The following is a 22,207-nucleotide window of genomic DNA, read 5'->3' as shown; positions in this document are numbered from 1 at the left end:
AATATGTAAATATATGTTCAATACACAAGTTCAAAATTGTTTCAGCCCCATCCTAAACGACACTCTTAGGGGGTAAAGGTGGATGGTCAAAACAACACTGGTTTGGCGACTGATACGCCGGGACTGGCGTGGACACAGTAAATGATGATGATTGGATGTAATAAGTTCTATGATTTGGGTTTTATTCGCTCGGTTTTCTTTCTGAGGGGGATGGTTGAAGCCGGGGGGGGGGGGGGGGGGGGGGGGGGTATCTCACACCGTTGGCCACGGGAGGGGGCGGGGAGGGAGAGGGCGAACGCAACCCGGGACATCTGGGAGAAAAAACGATAGATTTAAAAAGTCACTTCACTGAGGCAACTTTCAAATAAATCGCCACCCGCAGAGTAACACCGGCGGCAAAGGGAAAGTGGCGTCGCATGGCGGGGCTTCTTGCGGGGCGGGAGTGCAACTTTTGCGAGAGCAGCAATTGGCGCTCACTGGCCACGGGAGAGCAGGATTGCTCCTCCGGTAAACCGTGTGACTCACATCACAAATAACAAGGCGGAGTCTGACAAATGCCAGCCTGTGTTGTTTTCTTTTGGTTTTACACACAGTTGGGGGAAATAAGGTGGTGGGAAGTTTGCTGGCGATGTGAGAGTCGCGAGAGGGGAGGCGCGAAATTCGCCGACGGACTGAGGGCGCCAAATTTTCGACGCAAATTCTCTCTCTCTCTTCCCCCCCCCCCCCCCCACTTCGGCGACCCTGGTGGATTTTATCAGCGTCTGTAATCTTTCTGACATGTTCAACTTCCATTCTTAACTTTTGTTGGCGAATGGGAACCGTACAAACTTCCTAGGACTTAACAGAGAGCGCGAAGCAGAGCTGCGGGAGGTAGGTGTGGAGGTCAATGTTTGACCAAGTTAATGTTCGGTTGTGAAGCGGGGATTGCGGATTCATTTTTGTATTTTAGCCTCCTCCGCTCTGTTGTTGGCCACTGTGTGAATTTGACGCAGGGTTAATACGATGTACTCTTGAGAGGGAGGGGGGGGTCACCTAAATCTTGTCTCCCCCCCCCCCCCCATCCCCATCTGTAAGTCTAGCTCAGCGGACGTTCCCAGGTACTGACGCAACCATGTGGGGGGAAACACGTTGATCTTGGCAACCTGTGCTGTGTCTCGAAAGGGAAGAACTCCTCAGATTGACTCTTCCTCTCCCCCTCCCCCCCCCCCCCAATTAAATTGCCCGTGTGATTTAGAAAGATGTACAAACAAATAGACGGAAACCGACGAAGCCCTTCATTCCAATCTGGCGGGGGTAACAGTGAAGGTGGGGACGGACACGAGTTTCTGCTGCTGTTGCTCGCGGTTGACTCCCCGTCTGAGGTCAGTTATTGACTGGGCGGGAAGGCGGCCAGATTTCCTGTTGCCCGGCTTCACGTTCCTGTGGAAAGAGGTTTGCTCAATGCGCGGACTAGATATGTCAACGCTGATAGCAACTTGTAGCGTCAACCCTTCCTTTAGAGAGAGAGAGAAACCCGTTCGCTTCCGGGGTTAAGATCCCCCCTTTTATTAAATTAGCCAAAATCATGTACTCGCTAGCGGACCCCCCCCCCCCCCCCCCCCGGTCTTGTAGTCGCTCAGTTTAAACTGAGCCGAAGCTGAGATACAAGGCGCAGCGTGATCAGCATTGCTCTCCATTGGGAGCAAGTAGTAATAATAGGAACTCTCCCAGTGCTGTGATCCCATCACCAAGGTGTGCTTTTGCTATTTGCGGTGCTGTACATCGATTCCATTATCGATTCTATGGGGGTGTGGAGAGATATTACAGAGCAGTAAATGTCGAGCCATGCACTACTCCTGGGCAGGTGTTACCACCCCCCGGCCGAATCTTTATAAAATGCACCCAAAGCCACAACCCGAACAACCATCCTGTTTGGTGCTGCACGGTTGTGGGTTCGGTTCTCCCTGGGGCAGAAAGGTCCTGAGCCCCAGCCCCACTCCGGAGACTTCAGCACACGATTTCTATCTGTCAACGCTGTGCAGTGATTGGTGGAGTGGCGCGCTGTCCGAGGTGATACTCGCCGAATTGAAGTCTTTATGGAACCTCTCTTGACACTAGCAGAAGAACAGGAGCTTTCTCTGTTCTTGTCCAAACAAGTTCTTTCTCAGTTCTTGTCCAAACAAGTTCTTTCTCAGTTCTTGTTCTTCTCCCTCAACTAACATCATTAAAACAGACAATCAGGTCATCTATTGCTGCTGTGCCTGCTATCAATTAACTGCCCTGTTTCCCAAAGCATTTAATTGGCTGTGTAAAGTTCATTGGAATGTACTGAAACGGTGACAGGTGTTATATAAATACAAATTCTTACTTTTTTTTTCATATAACATGCCTTCTTTCTTTCCAATCTCTGTTTCTTCAAGTGTTGGATTTACATTTAAATTGATACTTGTAACAGGAATGGCATGAACTTCTCTTTGATATTTCATTTGGTTCACATTCTCATTACAGTACTGCAACTGTTTTCTCCCGTTATCTTTTGTTTGGTCCTGTTCAGTATTCACACATCCTAAGCATTCATGCTGGAGCCAAACCGTAAAGGATTGACGCAGGACATTTAAGTCTTTCTTTAAATGCAAAAAGGGGCAGGTACGCGACCAGTGCTAATTGGCCTAGTTGTGTATTTCTGGGCCATGGATTCTGAAAAATTGAAACTGTCGAAGTGGTGATGAGTTCTGTGGGATTTTATTCTGCTCGTTCGCTCCACTTTGCATGTTGGGGATTTGGACTCTGAGAAGAGGTCACCACTGTGATCACGCAAAGGTCACTGGTTTTGTTTATTTTCCTTTTAAAGCGAGGTAGCTGTAACCACTAAACATCAGGGGAAATGATTGTGTGAAGCAAAGAATGAGGCTCTGCTGCTTAGTGCCCTTTACATTATGATATTGTGCGATGTGATCCACCCTACCATATGTAAATATGAAGGATCCAGAACACTGGCTGCACCAGAATGCGGCAGGGCCACAGCATGAAATGGTTCGGTTATTTGTCAATATACCTTTAAAGGGCAGTTTCACCCGATTTGTTTCCACTTATCTTTTACTGAAAGGTCATTATGCCACCCTGAAATCTTTCTACCTAAAGTGTTCTGGAATGTAGGTTTGACCACCATCTTATTCTTTTGGAAACCATATTTGGTGCGGGAGCATCCATCATTCCTAAAATGTGCTTAGGATGAGGGGTTCGTGTTTGTTACAGATAAAAAGGATTTATTGCGTGCCTTTTCAGAGTCAGAGAGCAATCCAAATTCTGATGGAAATGATTTATTCCCCCCCCCCCGCCCCCCCCAGTGTATAAGAAATAAAAAGCGATTTTCTTCAGAGTGCATTGTTTTTGAATGCACATACTCAGCCTTAGTACTGCTAGTCTGTTTCTAGATGAAAAAAAGATTTGATTTTACATGGTGCTTTTTACAGCCACAGGACCCCAAAGCTCTTTCCAGCCAATTAAGTACTTTTGAAATGTAGTCAGTCTGTATAATTTAGATAAACTACCAGCTAAGGTCTAGCCAGTGTAAATATCACAGTCTTTAAACACACACCAGAAACCGGACTTGGCTTCGTAGGTTTCGAGTTGCCTCAAATGCTGTTCCATGGACTGAATGTGACGGATCATAGCACAGATAAAGTTGGTTGTTTAGACACTATTCATCCTCTGGTACTTTCCTTAGACATGTATGCATCCTTTTGAAAATGTCAGGACCTTTTCAGCAAACCATATATCATTTTGATGCTTTCATTATTCTGTTCATTATATTTGTTTTAATACATAGGGCAGGGTTGCCAATTACATTTTGTAAATAAAAGAAAGAACTCACATTTTGTGCACTTTTCATAACTTTAGTGTAGCCCAAAACGCTTCACAACCAATGAATTATTTTTAAAATGATGTAGGAACATGGTAACCAACCTATACACAGCAAGATCCCACAAGAAAAATGTAAATTGAACTGCATTTGTGATGTTTTTTGAAGTGCCGGACCTACCAGTAGAGCTTTTTCCCAACATAACATCATGGGACCTTTTATATGCCCACCTGAGAGAGACGACGGGGCTTTGGTTTGATGTCTTCAACTGAAGGATTGCACCCCAGACAATGTAGCGCTCTCTCACTACTACACTGAAATGTCAGTCTGCAGTTTGTGCGTGTAGAAATTCAATCAGGCCACTTGTCGAACCCAGTTTTAAAGATAATGGTGTCTTCCCCGCCTCAACCAACAATTGTATTATTTTATGGCTGTAGATATTTAAAAAGGAACATGGTCATTCATTCTGATGAAAGGCCTATTTGTGAAGTCTCAACTTCTCTACCCACTCTACAGATACAGCTGAGCCAGCTGCGTGATTCCAGCATTTGTTTTTCAGATTTCCGACAAAGTTAAGTTTTTGAAAAATTCTCCTTCGAGCCCAATTTGCTTTTGAAATTTTCTTTTGCAGTTTGAATTCACAGTCTCAGACTGTTTCGACTCATTCTGCTGAACAAACTGAATCTCTGTAGGGAAACTTCAACAGATGGGTGTCACCATTGTTGTCTTATGGTACATTCATTTTATAATTTTTCTGAAGGCTTGTAGTGATATCAATCCAAATTTGGTAACATAACGATCTTGTAGTATCAGAGTATGTGTGCGACAGCGAAAGGAATGTTTATTTTTATAATAATAATAATTGTTATTATTGTCACAAGTAGGCTTACATTAACACTGTAATGAAGTTGCTGTGAAAATCCCCGAGTCGCCACATTCCAGCGCCTGTTCGGGTACACGGAGGGAGAATTCAGAATGCCCAATTCACCTATTCCCAATTCTTTGAAACTTGTGGGAGGAAACCGGAGCACCCAGAGGAAACTCACGCAGACACGGGGAGAACATGTGACAAATTCCAAGTTTCTTTACCCGTCAGTCTGGCCTCAATAAAAGTCGAGATGGATTTGCAGGTACAGCATTAGTTATTTTATTTGGCTTGCAAGCCTGACTCAGTTCACAGCGGTACAAAGCACATCTTGCTTCGTACACCTCTGGAATCAAGTGAGTCTGTAGAACAAAGAAGTCTCTACTGATACATTCAAATGGCATCAAGTTTCACATACACGATTCCCATAGGTCATCCTATACCCCTCCTGACCTATTCATACACTCTAATTGGCTCACTTCCAATCCCTTCCTCTGGCCCCTATTACCCAGCATCCTTTTCTCCTCCTTTAGTGGGCACCCCTCTTCCTTTGCTTTGCCATGCGGTCTGAAATCCTTTGTCTGTGAACTCACCAGGATTAGACTGGCCTATCTCTACATTACATTAACTAATATCTCTAAAGACTATTTTATATCACATTCGTCACATGCAAACTCCGCACAGTCAGTGACCCCAGCGTGAGTCGAACGTGGGACCCTGGCGCGGTGAAGCAACAGAGCTAACCACTATGTTACCGTGCGGTTTAGCCACAGCCCCATATTATGACAGCTTTAATATAACTGCTAGCTGGCATCTCGCCACCAGATTTTCACATTTACACTTTGTGTGGAACCACTAGGTATTTTTCACCAAAACTGGCATCAGTGACTGACTGTTTTAGTCTAAGCTAATATTGCAGAAATATGCAGTTGCATGTTGTGTAAATATATAATTTTACACTGGAGGTTTTTTTAATTGCATTTTTCCCCCCAAACAAATGATTTGCTTGACACAGTAGAATTAACAAGTGCAGGTTGATCAGGGGAGCCTGTGCTCTGTGAATTGATGTACGCAGGAGGGTAAATCATGCAACATCTGAGAGTATGAGGACTGAGTATAAATCTTTACAGCATTGAATTGTGTTGTTTATTCAAACATACATAGACATGATAAGGAGACAGGAAATGATCAATTGATGCTTGATGGCAAATTCTTAACAATCCATCCCCATAAAGGACACAAAAATAGCTTAAGCAGCATCTGCAGATGGTGTGTGCCTGAAACAAAACCTAAAAACGCTCAACAGCTCAGATAAACTTGTGAAGAACAAAAATTCACCTTTCAGGTATAGGCCCCTCCTCTGAGCTGCTACTTCTTCCGTTCTCTGTCCAAAGGCATGGCTGACCCACAGCACCATAACCTCCACCACAGGTGGGGCATGGAGGCAGGTCCTGAATCCATCCCAGCTGGAATAGGGATCAAACTCCATGAATTTGGCACCAATCTGACTCGCGTTGATGATCCAACTGAGCAAGCTAACTGCTTCAAGTTAGTTTCAAATTCCGAGGGGTACACATCTCCAAAAATCTGTCCTGGTCCACCCACGTCGATGCTACCGCCAAGAAAGCACAACAGCGCCTATACTTCCTCAGGAAACTAAGGAAATTTGGCATGTCCACATTAACTCTTACCAACTTTTACAGATGCACCATAGAAAGCACCCTATCTGGCTGCATCACAGCCTGGTATGGCAACTGCTCGGCCCAGGACCGCAAGAAACTACAGAGAGTCGTGAACACAGCCCAATCCATCACACAAACCTGCCTGCCATCCATTGACTCTGTCTACATCTCCCGCTGCCTGGGGAAAGCGGCAGCATAATCAAAGACCCCATCCGGCTTACTCACTCTTCCAACTTCTTCCATTGGCCAGGAGATACAAAAGTCTGAGAACACGCATGAACAGACTTAAAAACAGCTTCTTCCCCACTGTTACCAGACTCCTAAACGACCCTCTTATGAACTGACCTAATTAACACTACACTCCTGTATGTTTCACCCGATGCCGGTGTTATGTAGTTACATTGTGTACCTTGTGTTGCCCTATTATGTATTTTCTTTTATTTCCTTTTCTTTTCATGTACTTAATGATCTGTTGAGCTGCTCACAGAAAAATACTTTTCACTGTACCTTGGTACACGTGACAATAAACAAAATCCAATCCTAGTGTGGCAATGTCGATGTTTACATGCATGTTGTAGCCTGGAGCTATGTAGAGATGGTAGAGGCGCTGATTTCTTTTCATCGCATGGTTGACCAGAAATATCTCCCACTTTTACTACTTATCATTGGCATATGCTACATGTTCATCCTCAACTTGTTTAGCCACATTATTGTAAGTGAAGTTGCAGCCCTCCAATTCCTGTAACTCAGAATACCTAGAAGGGTAAGGGCAGCAGACACTTGGGAACATCACCACCTGTAAGTTCCTCTCCAAGCCACACACAATGCTGAATTGGAAATATGTCACCATTCCTTCACTGTCGTTGGGTCAAATTCCTCCCTCCCTACTATCAGCACTGTGAGTGTGCCTACACCACATAGACTGCAGTGATTCAAGAAGGCAGCTCACCTCGAGGGCCATCGAAGATGGGCAATAAATAGTTGTTTTTCCAGTTGTGCTCACGTCTTAAGAACAAATTTTTAAAATGCCTCTTCCGTTTGCAAGAACTCATCCAGCTCCCTTTTGAATGCTCACAGTGAATCCCACACTAACCAAGCCTTCTGGATTCCATAGATTCCTCCTCATTTCTGTTTTAAATCTGCCACCCCTTAGCCTAAAACTATGGCCTCTCATTCTAGAATGTCCAACAAGCAGGAATTACCCACCCCACATCTACCCTATCAATCCCCTTTAGCATCTTATTTGCCTCAATTAGATCTCCTCTCATTCTTCAATATAGGCCTCAACTGCTCAATATCTCTTCATAAGACAAATCCTTCATCTCAGGAATCAACCTAGTGAACCTTCTCTGAACCACCTTTAATTCATTTACATCCTTCTTCAGGTAATGGGATCAAAACTACGTAGTGCCCCAGATGTGGTCTCACCAATGCCCTATACAGTTGCAATAACATTTTTCTGCTTTCTCCTCTATTCCTTTAGCAGTGAATGCCAAAATTCCATATGCCTTCCTTATTACCTGCTGTACCTGCATACTGACTTTCTGTGCTTCATGCACAATGACACCCAGGTCCCTCTGCACTAAAACTTTTGAAGTTTCTCTACTTTTTAGACAATAAGTTGTCTTTTTATTCTTTTGACTAAAATGGATAACGTCTCATTAATCCATGTTAAATTCCACCTGCCACATTTTGGCTCAATCACCTAACCTATCCATATCCATTTGTAATTTTTTTTATTTAGTCATAGTAGCTTGTTTTCCCACCTATTTTAGTGCCATCTGCAAATTTGGCTATAGTACATTCTATTCCTGCACCCAAGTCATTAACATAGATTGTAAATAGTTGGGGAATGAGGACTGAACCCTGTGGCACAACAGGTTTAGCTGTACTGCACTTCATGGTTAACGAGCCTGCCATTACTCATTGTTAGGGGTGCAAAAGGAAATTGATCATTTAGGAGAGTCACTGTAGGATGTACACTGCGTATGGAAATCAGAGCCTCAGAAGAGTCCATTTACTTAGGAGACAATTGGAGTAACTCGAGTGTGGGGCTTGGAGGCCAACACAATGGATATAAATCCGCTAGAAAGATAGGGAGATAGGAGGTGCAATGCAAACCACAGTTGAAGGGTGTAGAATTAACTTCATACAAAATAACTCAAATTTATGATCAAGAAAAAAAATCTCCATATATTATCCTTGTAAAACTGTCAATGTGTGTGAGTCAGACTTTCCAGAATCTGAACAAGGTTACAAACCTTGTTAAGGCAAATGTCAGAAATATCCCAGATTGAGAAGGGGTTGATGCCCTGTGAATAATTTGCATTTTATGGGTATATAAATATAAACCAGAGTGGTGATGGGGTGTGACACAGGCAAGCTGGCAGTTCCAAACTCAGAGCAGTTTTTCACTGTCTTTGCAAAAAAAGTGCTAATTGGGCCCTGAAGAAGCCAGTTTGCTGGGCATGCTTCTGACAGACTGACTAAGGGACGTATTGTTAATCTCAAGCCTTGCTGTTTCAGCTGTAAAGGCCCTGGTAAATCTACCGTGTTAGTATTGCAGTGGTCTCAAATATGTATAATAATAACACCTGTTTCTATTCTAATCTGAATTTGCAGCCCTACTCTAATGTCATTGGCATAAACCAGTTACTTTCCTTCACTATCAACTTGAATTGCATCTCCTGGTAACTATGTAAAGAAGCACTTTCAGTCAATCAAGTGGTTTTGCACTGTGAAATGTGGAAATTGGTTGTATGAAATGCCATTCCAATAAAAATAAGGTTTTAAAGTTTAAACAACCTCTGTTAGCCTGCTGAGCTTCCATCATGTTTTAGAGACGGACTGTATCTTGCTCATAGTTCAATCATTATGAGTTGCTTTGGGAGTGAAAAAACAGTTCTTGCATATTTTTCAATGCCTTATGTGCCCACCAATATAATAATACTAATCTTTATTGTTACAAGTCAGCTCACATTAACACTGCAATGACGTTACTGTGAAAAGCCCCCAGTCGTCACTTTCCGGCGCCTGTTCGTGTACACGGAGGGAGAATTCAGAATTTCCAAATTACCTAACAGAACGTCTTTCGGGACGTGTGGGAGGAAACCGGAGCACCCGGAGGAAACCCACGCAGACACGGAGAACGTACAGACTCCACCCAGACAGTGATCCACGCTGGAAATCGAACCTGGGGCCCTGCCGCTGTGAAGCAACAGTGCTAACCACTGTGCTGCTGTGCACCCCCCCCCCCCCCCCAGCAGCAGATAAGTGAGATTATGGCTCACACTTGGGTTCCAGTGAGAATACCCCCCCCCCCCCCCGCCCGCCCAGCAGCTACTGCTTTCAATGCTGCAGCAACACCAAAACTATGAGTTTCATTGTGCTAGAACACTCCTTTTTGTTTCCTGTCCTTTCATCGTCTTGTTTGCACTTTTCCATTTGTTTTCCTCCTGCTTCATTCACAGTCCAACTGCCAAAGATTTGAATGTTGATAATGGAATTTTCTGTTGTGTTTTCTTATACTGGAAAACAAGAGCATGCTATGGAGGTGGGACTATCCCAGAATGCATTGTGGCAGTGAAAGCTCTCTATTAAATCCACATGACGGGGACCTGTAAGCACTGATTCCTGCTGAGTGAAAGACCATTGTCTGTCTTGTTAAATATGGGTGATGTATTTGGGCCTATTTGGTTACTGAAAATTGAGGAGGAACAGTGGTACAGGCTATCATGATATTTTGTACGATTAGTGGAGGAAATAGCGCTGTAACTTGGTGTGCCCTCCTGATATCTGGTTGAAGCTCTAAATCCACCGTGGGTGGGTAAATGCACTGGCTAAAAGTTCTATCAATCATACTGATTTTCCACAGACACACACATACACTTTGTTTGGAAAAACATACTCTATATGTGTAATGTAGAACACTGTGTGACAGAAATAACTTGCATTTGAATAACAGCTCCTTGCATAGCTTGGAATATCCTTAAGTACTTGCCCTCGAATGGGCTTTTGAAGTGTAGCCGCTGTTATTACGTAGATAACCGCCATGCATTTCATTTTCAAAAAATCCTGTTGGCAACATTCATTCTCCAATCTGAGCACTCAGACAAAGCTGGATTTGATTTCATAGACGCTGCTGGAGTTTGGTATTTTTTTGAATGGGCCAATTAAGCAACATTCACTGGCAGGCAAGCAACAAGTTCTGTCCTGGGGCATAATCCATTATTTTGTCTGCAACTATGTTATTTGCAAATTGTATAGAAGTATCATCCTTTATTAATTTCTTTACTGTATTGGGAGGAACATTTCAATTGAGCTGGCCAGTTCATATGTAGTTGGTTCGATGTTCTGGGATATCTTCTGGGAGAGAAAAAGCAGCCAGCACATCATTCCCAATTAATTTTTGTTTGGGTGCTTGGTTAGAAGATGACTGACACTTCTGGATGTCACTCATTCTGGACATTACAATGCGCTTGGAAATTACATTAATAGAATTAATTTTCAAATGCGATTCTGTGTATCAAAATATCCAATTTGGTTTTGGATAAAGAGTGGCTTTCAAAAATCCCTGTCCGGTGCAGAAAATCCAAAATACAACTCCTCTTTGCTCTAAATGTGTATTAATCCTACCAAATGTGCTTGTTTTGGAAAAGTAGCTGTGCATTTATGAATGAAATGAATGAAAATCGCTTATTGCCGCAAGTAGGCTTCAAATGAAGTTACTGTGAAAAGCCCCTAGTCGCCACATTCCGGCGCCTGTTCGGGGAGGCTGTTACGGGAATTGAACCGTGCTGCTGGCCTGCCTCGGTCTGCTTTCAAAGCCAGCGATTTAGCCCTGAACTGATGGGTTCTTTCGCTGAGAGTGTAACAATAAAGAGCTATCTTCATATTTGGAAATCTCTGATTCATCACGATTCAAGAGGATTTAAGATCTCCACCCCCCCCCCCCCCCCCCCTTCACTGGACCTTTCATTATATCACTCCCCCTTCTTTTCTGAGTAGTCTTCTCATCGTCTTTGAATACGCATCACTCACTCTCATCGCTGAACACTGTTCGCCACTTGTTTGTTAGGCTGCTTGAGTTAGTGGCTTTTTAATCATTCCATTGTAGGTTGAGATGAATCAGCCTTGCTATCATCCACCATTATCTCAGTTTTTCAAAAAATCTAGAATTCAACCTTTACACGAGTAGATGGTGGGCTTTTTATTCACAGGAATGTTTATGAACAAACGGCACAGTGGTTAGCACCAGGGACCCTGGTTCATTGTCTGTGTGAAGTTTGCACTTTCTCCCCATGTCTGCGTGGGTTTCCTCCAGATGCTCCGGTTTCCTCCCAGTCCAAAAGTGCAGGTTAGGTGGATTGGCCATGATCAATTGCCCTTAGTGTCCAAAGATGTGCAGGTTAGATGTGGTTGTAGGTTGCGAGGATGGTGCAGGGGGGTGGGCCTAGGTGGGGCGCTCTTTCAGAGGGTCAGTGCAGACTTGAAGAGCCGAACGGCCTCCTTATGTGCTGTAGGAATTCTATGGTTCTAAAATTGGGCACTCTAAATTTATTTTAAAAAACTAGAATGGGCAACACGGTAGCATTGTGGATAGCACAATTGCTTCACAGCTCCAGGGTCCCAGGTTCGATTCCGGCTTGGATCACTGTCTGTGCGGAGTCCGCACATCCTCCCCGTGTGTGCGTGGGTTTCCTCCGGGTGCTCCGGTTTCCTCCCACAGTCCAAAGATGTGCAGGTTAGGTGGATTGGCCACGATAAATTGCCCTTAGTGTTGGGTGGGGTTACTGGGTTATGGGGATAGGGTGGAGGTGTTGACCTTGGGTAGGATGCTCTTTCCAAGAGCTGGTGCAGACTCGATGGGCCGAATGGCCTCCTTCTGCACTGTAAATTCTATGATAATCTATGACCTTGGGGCTGTTGAAGGCAAGGTGGGATGATTGAAATCAGTGATTTATACGAGGGCCAGAATGGAAAGTGTGCTGGGAAGGGTGAGGCAACGGAGAGATTTGAAATCCTGGATGTTAATTTTAAAATTGATGCATTGCCCGATGGAAGTCGAAGAGCACTGGGCTGGGGGTTAAAAGGAATGTGGTGAGAGTTTGGATATAGACACTGGAGTTTTTGATAAACTTAACTATTATGGAGCGTGGAAAATGGGAGGTCAGCCCATGTTGCATTGGAATAGTCAACTCTAGATGTAACAAAGGAATAGGTGAGGGTTTTCCAAAGCAAATAAGCTGAAGCAGCCAAATCAAGTGATGTTCTAGAAGAGACAGAGGAAAGGTGTTTCAGAGGATCATATGGTCAACTGTATCAAAGATTGGGCAGCACGGTGGCGCAGTGGATTAGCCCTGCTGCCTCATGGCGCCGAGGTCCCAGGTTCGATCCCAGCTCTGGGTCACTGTCCGTATGGAGTTTGCACATTCTCCCCGTGTTTGCGTGGGTTTCGCCCCCACAACCCAAAGATGTGCAAGGTAGGTGGATTGGACACGCTAAATTGCCCCTTAATTGGAAAAAAATTAATTGGCTACACTACATTTATAAAAAGCAAACTGTATCAACGGTTGCAGATACCTCCAGAAGGAGAGGGAAGAACAGTTCACCACAGTGAGAATCACGTACAGTGTAATTTGTAAGATTTGATAAATACTCTGACTGGGTGAGGAATTCACACTTGGACTTCCATGAAAGATGGGCTGAGAATTTAGGTAACAAAGACTATCTTAAATATAGAGTTAGTTAGTTCTGATCTCCCCACAAATGGAAACATCTTCTCTGTCTTATCTTTTAAAAACATTTTTTATTAAAGTTTACATTTTTACACTGTTCATAAAGATCGATGAGACGGTTACAGTTTACATGTTCCTTTTCGGCATCCCTCCACTGTTTCCCCTCTTTCACTGTTTCCGGGTCTTTCACACCCTTTATTTTACCGTGGGTGTTTGTCTGTGGGCAGTGCACTCCTTCTCCCTTCCTTCTCCCTGTCGCTTGGCCTCTCCTCCCTTTTCTGCTTTCCCCCTCCTGTTGTCTGTTTGTCTCCCTCTGGTCTCCATGTCGGTCTCTCTCTGGCCTCCCCCTGGCGTTTCTCCCCCCCCCCCCCCGTTACTAATTTGCCCACCACCGACATAAGACTAACTAGCCGATAATTGTTTGGCAGTTCCTTTGATTACTTTTTTAACAATTTGATTTGATTTATTATTGTCATATGTATTAATAGTATTGTTTCTTGCATGCTATGCAGACAACGCATACCGTACATAGGGAAGGAAGGAGAGACTACAGAATGTAATGTTACAGTCATAGCTAGGGTGTAGAGAAAAGATCAACTTAACACGAGGTCGGTCCATTCAAAAGTCTGGTGGCAGCAGGGAAGAAGCTGTTCTTGAGTCAGTTGGTACATGACCTCAAACCTTTGTATCTTTTTCCTGAAGGCAGAAGGTGGAAGAGAGTATGCCCGGGGTGCGTGGGGTCCTTAATTATGCTGGTTGCCTTTCTGAGGCAGCAGGAATTGTAGACAGTCAATGGATGGGAGGTTGGATTGCACGATGGATTGGGCTACATTCACGACCTCTTGTAGTTTCCTGCGGTCTTGGGCAGAGAAGGAACCATACCAAGCTGTGATACAACCAGAAAGAATGCTTTCTATGGTTCATCTGTAAAAGTTGGTGAGAGTCGTAGCTGACATGCCAAATATCCTTAGTCTTCTTAGAAAGCAGAGTCGTTAGTGGGCTTTCTTAACTATAGTGTCAGCATGGGGGGACCAGGACAGGTTGTTGGTAATCTAGATACCTAAAAACTTGAAGCTCTCAACCCTTTCTACTTCGTTCCCATTGATGTAGACAGGGGCATGTTCTCCACTACGCTTCCTGAAGTCGATGACAATCTCCTTCGTTTTGTTAACATTGAGGGAGAGATTATTGTCTTTGCACCAGTTCACCAGATTCTCTATCACATTCCTGTACTCTGTCTCATCATTGTTTGAAATCCCACCCACTACGGCGGTGTCATCAGCAAATTTGAAAATCGAGTTGGAGGGGAATTTAGCCACACAGTCATAGGTGTATAAGGAGTATAGTAGGGAGCTGAGGACACAGCCTTGTGGGGCACCAGTGTTGAGGATGATCGTGGAGGAGGTGTTGTTGCCTATCCTTACTGATTGTGGCCTGTGGGTTAGGAAGTTCAGGATCCAGTCGCAGAGGGAGGAGCCGAAGCCCAGGCCACGGAGTTTGGAGATGAGTTTCGTAGGAATAATGGTGTTGAAGGCTAAGCTGTAGTCAATAAATAGGAGTCTGACATAGGTGTCTTTGTTATCTAGGTGTTCCAATGTTGAATGCAGGGCCAGGGAGATGGCGTCTGCTGTGGACCTGTTGCAGCGATAGGCGAACTGTAGTGGATCAAGGCAATCCGGGAGGCTGGAGTTGATTCATGCCATGACTAACCTTTCGAAGCACTTCATAATGATGGATGTCAGAGCTACTGGACGATAGTCATTAAGGCACGCTGCTTGGCTTTTCTTTGGTACAGGGATGATGGTCGTCATCTTGACGCAGACAGGGATCTCAGATTGTTGTAAAGAGAGTTTGAAGATGTCTGCGAATACCCCCGCCAGCTGATCTGCGTAAGACCTGAATGCTCGTCCAGGTACCCCATCCGGGCCAGTAGCTTTCTGTGGGTTGACCTTTGAGAAGGCTATTCTGACATCTGCAAGGGTGACCTCAGATACAAGTTCATCCAAGGCATCCAGGGTGGAGGGCATGCTCTCGCTGACCTCTTGCTTAAAGCGGGCATAAAATGCGTTGAGATCATCAGGGAGAGTGCATTGGAGCCGGCGATTTTACATGCCTTCGTCTTGTAGCCCGTTATGCCTTGCAGACCTTGCCATCGTCGGCGGGAGTCCGTATGGCTAGTCTGGGACTCAAGCTTTGATGGATCTCCTTGGATCATAAATGGCTTTCTTGTAGAGGTGAGGGTCACCTGACTTGAACGCCTCAGACCTAGACTTCAGCAAGCAATGGATATCCCTGTTCATCCAGGGTTTCCGGTTGGGAAACACGAGGATTTGCTTCTTTGACACACAGTCTTCTACGCAATTACGAATGAAGTCAGTTACTGTAGTGGCGTACTCGTTCAGGCTGGTCGAAGAGTTTTTAAATACTGACCAGTTCACTGACTCTAAGCAGTCCCGCAGGAGATCATCCAATTCCTCAGACCAACATTGCACAACTTTCTTTGATGAATTCTCCCGCTTCAGTTTTTGCTTATAAGCCGGGAGCAGGAGCACTTGTGGTCAGATTTGCCAAAGTGTGGGTGGGCGATAGAGCGGTAGGCATGTTTGATATTTGTGTAGCAGTGGTCCAGGATGTTTGGGCCTCTAGTAGAACAGGTGACGTGTTGGTGGTAACTTGGTAGTACGCTCTTGAGCTTGGCCTGATTGAAGTCCCCGGCCACGATGAACAAGGCATCGGGATGTTTCGTTTCAAAGGCTATTTGTGGTGGTGTATATTTCGTCCAGCGTGATTTTCACGTCTGCATGGGGTGGGATGTAAACTGTCGGCAGGATATCGGAGCTGAACTCCCGCGGAAGGTAGTAGGGACGGCATTTTAGCGTCAGGTATTCTAGGTCCGGGGAGCAGAAACTCACCAGTGTTGCTACTTCTAGGCACCAGGAGGTGTTGATTAGGAGGCAGATCCCACCTCCCCTAGCCTTATCTAAGGCCGCTGTACGGTCCATTTGGTGGATTGAGAAGCCCTCTGGTTGGAGGGAACAGTCCAGTGAAGCAGGAGTGAGCCATGTCTCCGTGAAACAGAGCACACAGCAGTCCCTCAGTTCTCTTTGAAAAGTGAGTCTGGCGTTAAGTTCGTCTAGCTTGTTTTCCAGAGATTGGACATTAGCTAGGAGTAAGCTAGGCAGAGGGGCTTTAGGGCCGCATTGTTTCTCTCTCATCTGCAAGCCTGCACGTTTTCCACACTTCCTGGAGTGACTGCTTCTTTCCGAGCCTGGGAGACAGTGAGAGTATGCGGTGTTAAGGGTATAGTTGTGTCCAAAGAGTTTGTTCACTTTGGTCGGTGTGTGGATGTAGGATTTGTTGCCTTGCTTGCAGTTCCTGCGTCGGTAGATGGGTCTGCGCGGTCGAGAGTTCCGGATCACTGTAGGACTGCGGTTTGGCTTCACAGGTCGGTGGATGTCCAGACCACGCTCCGGTGTGGATGGGTCGAAGGCCAGTAAGCGGATGACGCCTCTGGAATCCCGGTTGCAGATGAGGCGATGAGGCAAACAATGGAACTATATTTGCATTTCTCCAGTCCACTGATACCTCCCTGTATCTAGGGAGGATTGAAAAATCATCCTCCGAGCATCTGCTATCTCTTCCCTGACCTCCTTCAGTAGCCTCAGAAACAATCCACCTGGCCCTGGCAACTTATCAACTTTCAAGGATTCTAAGCCTTCGAGTACTTCCTTTCTCTTTATGATTATCAATATATCAGTGTTCCTCCTGGACTACTGTATCTGCATCATCCCTTTCCTTTGTAAACACTGAGACAAAATATTCATTTAAAACCCTTCCCACAGCCTCTGCATCTACACACAAGTTCCCTTCTTCATTTAGGTCCCATTTTTTCCTTAACTAACCTTTTACCTTTTATATTGGTAAAACATTTTTGGGCTTTCTTTAACTTTACTTGGGTAATCTTTTTTCATGCCTTTCTTTGATTTCCTTATTTCCTTTTTTATTTAATTTCTGCACTTCCTATAGTTGTCTAGGCCAGTGTTTTTCAAACTTTTGTTCCGGGGACCCATATTTACCAACAGGTCAACCTTCGGGACCCACGCCGGCCGACCTTCACGACTCACGCGGGTCGACCGTCACGACTCACGCGGGTCGACCTTCACGACACAGACGGGCTGTCCTTCATGACTCTGGCGGGCCGAAATTCGTGACCCAACATTATTCCCCAACCAACATGACTGAAAGAGATGATTTGGCTATTGTGTGGGAGCTTATCTGCACATATTGACTGCTGCATTTCCTACCATAGTTGTAAAGCACTTTAGGAACATCTTGAGGCCATAAAAGGTGCTACATAAATGCAAATTGAAACAGTCCCAGGATGAGCTCACAGAGCCGGGAAAGACCACTCTTATCAGGACTCTGTTGAAATTCAGGGCTTCAGTGGGGGCCCTGCCGAAGCCACACTTAATCCCGTTTCCTACACTGAGGAGCTCCACTCGCCGGAACTCCTCAGTGCAGGAAGACATCAGGGAGAGGGGGGGGGGGGGGGGGGGAGAGAGAGTGGGGTGGTGGTGGTGAGGGGGAGAGCTGGCGTGACCCCGCTTTGCAGTCAGTGGGAGCTGGGGTTGCACCTCATCAATGACAGAGGCAGGAAGAGACCCTGCCTCTTGGCCGCTGAAGCAGCTCAATTGGGCTCTTGCAAGGTAGCTTGGTGGCGGGAAAATTTCAGGTATGCCTCCACCACCCCACCCCCGCAAATGTGCATCCTTCCCGCCTCTCGATATCACTATATGGGCAGCCTGGCCTCCCAGCCCATCTCCAGCTGCCTGATAAAATGTAGCGTAATGAGGCTGCATCCCACAATCAATTAAAATTTCTTGTCTTGTCAGTTCAACAAGCTTACAGGAAAAACCTACCCAACAAGTAGTTACAAGGCATAAACGCCCACAATGCATATCGAAGTGTTTTGTTATTCCACAACGTTGTCTACCTCATACGCTGCAGGAAAGGATGTCCCGAAGCGTGGTACATTGACAAGACCATGCAGACGTTGCGACAACGAATGAACGGACATCGCGCAACAATCACCAGGCAGGAATGTTCCCTTCCAGTCGGGGAACACTTCAGCAGTCAAGGGCATTCAGCCTCTGATCGCCGGGTAAGCGTTCTCCAAGGCGGCCTTCAGGACCGGCGACAACGCAGAATCGCCGAGCAGAAACTTATAGCCAAGTTCCGCACACATGAGTGCAGCCTCAACCGGGACCTGGGATTCATGTCACATTACATTCATCCCCCACCATCTGACCTGCGAAATCCTACCAACTGTCCTGGCTTGAGACAATTCACACCTCTTTAACCTGGGGTTACCCCATCTCTGGATCTGTAAAGATTTAATCACCTGCTAATGCTCGCATTCCTAGCATTGTTTGGCATCTTTGAATTTGTCTATATATGTGTTTCTGGAACAGACCTCTTCATTCACCTGAGGAAGGAGCAGCGCTCCGAAAGCTAGTGACATCGAAACAAACCTGTTGGACTTTAACCTGGTGTTGTAAGACTTCGTACTGTGCTCACCCCAGTCCAACGCCAGCATCTCCACATCATGTTTTGTTATTGGAATACATGTTAAGAACGTTTTCCTGCGCATGCGCACCAATGAGCGGGCACGCATGCACAGTGTCCCCGCATTATTTTTTATGATTGCGGCCGTCATTTTGAAGGCCGCTCGCAGCCGGCATAGTTAAAAGCCGGCTGTTGCGCGCAAATTTGCGCAATCGGGAGTGCCGCAGTGGACGGCTGCGCGACCCACCCGCGGGTCACAACCCCGACTTTGAAAATGCCTGGTCTAGGCTATCTGCTGTGCTTTGTTCTTTGTACCTATTATACACTTTTTCTGTTTGATCTTCCCCTGTATTCCTCTAGACAACCAGGAAGTTCTAGATTTCATAATACCACTCTTATTTATGGAGGGCGCATGTCTTCTTGTGCATTTAGGATATTTTTTAGAGCTTCTCACTGATTTTCTACTGATTTATCCTCCAACAATGCTGGCCAGTCCACTCGGCCAAGTCCCTTTTCATTCCTGCAAAATTTGCCTTTCCCCAGTTCAAAACTTTTACTCCTGATTTATCTCTGTCCTTTTCCATGGTCATACTGAATCTAACTAAATTGCGATCACTATCCCCGATATGGGCGCAACTGTCACTTCACCCACTTGCCCTTCTTTGTTCCCCAAGACTAGGCCTAGAATTGCAGCACCTCTTTTTGAGTTTGTCACAAATTGGTTGAAAAGATTTTCCTGGACACACTGCATGAATTTTCCGCACTTGAGTGCCCCCTAAAGCAGGTCCAAAGTTTGAGTGTCCAAACTAATGCCCCAGACCCTGAACGCCTAATTGTATTTATTGCTGACGTTTGTCCGATTTGGATTTTGTGAGGCTGGGGCTAAAGAATGAGCTGTTTTATGCTATTGTCACCACACCAGTTAGTGAGGGTGGTGTGCTGAGTTTGGAAAGAAGCTGCGTAGATGGGATAGAGTATAGAGGGCTGTTTGGTGATATGCATCACTGTAAATACACAAGGGGTTAATGCAAATACACTACAACTAAGTAAACACTAGAGGGAGCACCAGAGACATCATGACATGCAGACATACAGCTAATGAACACATAGAATAGGACACGACCAATGGGCAGTCAAGACACCCAGAGATGACACTACCACAAGGGGGCAACCCATATAAAAAGGACATGCTCTTTCTCTTTCCACAGGCGACACTCAGAGAGAAGGACAGGGGCAGATCAGAAGCATTACACCCACCGCATGGTTTGGAGCAGACTGGTTACTCAGACTGAGTTACTATAGCAAGATTAGCAGGAGAGTTGAACTCAAGTGGGAGAATTGTTAACTGTTCAATATATGTGTTAAACCTATCTCCAAGTCTGAACGTTCCTTTGTCGGAGCATACATCAAGGAAGCAGCTAATGCTACATGAAGAAGCATAACACAACATGGTACCAGTGAGTGCCTGTTGAATCTATATAGTTCAACTCAATATATCTGTGACTACCAGCAACAGCACCCAGGCAAGATATTCGGGATTCAGGTTCCTCAGCAGTTCAGGTACCACGGCAATCTCAGTGCCAACTAGCGTGCATTCAAACAGAGATTTGAGATCTACATGATTGCATCCGACCTAGATGGCATGGCCGATGCTGAGATGATAAAGCTTCTACTCACCATTGTGGGTGAAAGTGCAACAGAAATCTTCAACTCCTTCAGGTACTCCAAAGGGCAGGACAAGAGAGACTTCCAGACAGTCCTGGACAAGTTTGAAAACTACTCTGAGGTAAACACAAAATAAATCGGTAAAATTGGCGCCTATACTCACCCCGAGGCAAAGGTAGGCTTGCAAATGCAGAAAACACAATTTTGACTGGCGGCCATCATGAGAAAGGAGCCGCACATGCGCAGTTCCCCAGAAGACGCGAACTGGCAAAACAGTGTTCTGCGCATGCGCGAGAAACCGCGCATGCGGAGTTGCGCAAGAGCGCACAGTAAAGGAAAAGCGATTTGCACATGCGCAATCCATTCTTACGGTCTGCGTCACAAGCGTCATGACGTCAGAGGCCCCGGACCACGCCTACTTAAAGGGGAAATGTCCCAAAACAGTGGGAAAAAAAATTTAAGCCGGAAAACACAATTCTTTCACCTGGAATGACAGCACGATGCCTGAACTTCGACCAGTAGCTGAAAGTAACCTCCGCAGAACCCTGCAACAAGCAGTTAGCACCGCCCTAAGAGATGATTTAGTCCTTGACGACTATGACTCAGACGTTGATTTATTCCTTGGTCATAGCGAGCACAATGACAGCTCCGACACAAAAAGTGATGATATGGTCCTTGAAGACTACGACTCAGAAGATGATTTCATCATTGGACGTGGCGACCTCAGTACCAAATCCGAACCGCAACGAGATGTGTTGCACATTGAAGAATCCGACACAGACATGGATGAGTTCTTCGGATTTGAGGATTCTCAGCCCAGCATAGATGACATCCCGACCCATGAGTACAGGATTCTGCTGCGGCCTGACGCCAAGAGACAGAGAGCGGTACAAGCCCACAGAGAGCGGCCCGAGCGCCAAGAGACAGAGAGGTACAAACCCACAGAGAGCGCCCCGATTCCACACAGAGGGTGGTCCACGCACTACGAAGAGGCCCTGACTCTGCACAGAAAGCGATGACAGACTCCACAGCGAGACCACTGCATGTCTCCACACAGAGAACACAGAAAGACTCCACAGCGAGACCACTGCACAACTTCGTTGAGAGCACACAGATCGACTCCACAGCGAGACCACTGCATAACTCCACACAGGGAACGATGCCAGACTCCACAGAGAGAGCGATACAAGCCTCCACAGCGAGCTCGTTGACAGACTCCACCGATGGAAGCAACGCAAGACTCCAGAGCGCAGTCCTTGCATGAACAAAACCATGAAGGTCTAGCCACCTTGTCTGAGCAACTAGCAGCAGACGATGCAAGTCTGCCACGTTCAAGTGCACAGCAAGACGACTATGATAGTCTGCCACACTCACGTGAACAACAAAAATACTATGACAGTCTACCCAGATTATTTGAGCCACCAGAAGAAGACTCTGACAGTCTACCCAGCTCATCTAACTGACAAGAAGACACTGAAGGTCTACCCACTGTATGTGCGATAAGTGACAAAGACTTCACAATTCCCATACAAGATGTGCGACATCTCAGCGAGACTGACAGATCTCAGCTAGTATGTACAGAGGCACTCGATAATCAAAGTGAGACTACTAGTCACTCCAGTGACACCATGTTAATTCAGACCTCATCCACTCGAGCCTCTCCACAAGAAAATGCATTCCTGAACGTTTTGACTCCAGACGAGGAGCATCAAGAAACCTCAGATGATTCAAGTGAACCTGAAATGACTCCGGACGGGGAGCATCAAGGAACCAAAGGTGATTCAGATGAACCAGTAAGGACTCCAGACGGGGAGCATCGACAAACCAAAGATGATTCACGTGAACCGGACAT

General features: G+C 45.7%; 1 protein-coding gene across 5 annotated transcripts in view; it reads left to right on the top strand.

Moving 5' to 3' along the window:
• Positions 1-454: 454 nt before the first annotated feature.
• Positions 455-22,207, top strand: part of cpne2 (copine II) — a 464,844-nt gene continuing 443,091 nt past the window's right edge. Inside the window, exons 1-2 of one of the 5 annotated variants that reach the window (XM_072518405.1) lie at positions 455-870; positions 4,726-4,971. The gene's annotated coding sequence lies outside the window, so the exon portion shown is untranslated. Of the gene's footprint in view, positions 871-1,267; positions 1,432-4,725; positions 4,972-22,207 lie in introns of those variants that run through there. The other 4 variants (XM_072518406.1, XM_072518404.1, XM_072518408.1 and 1 more) reach the window with 4 other exon arrangements.

The sequence above is a fragment of the Scyliorhinus torazame genome, chromosome 10 (assembly GCF_047496885.1).
Source record: "Scyliorhinus torazame isolate Kashiwa2021f chromosome 10, sScyTor2.1, whole genome shotgun sequence".
Lineage (NCBI taxonomy): Eukaryota > Metazoa > Chordata > Chondrichthyes > Carcharhiniformes > Scyliorhinidae > Scyliorhinus > Scyliorhinus torazame.
Note: the sequence above shows the minus strand (reverse complement) of the source record. Positions and strands in the feature narration are given on the sequence as shown.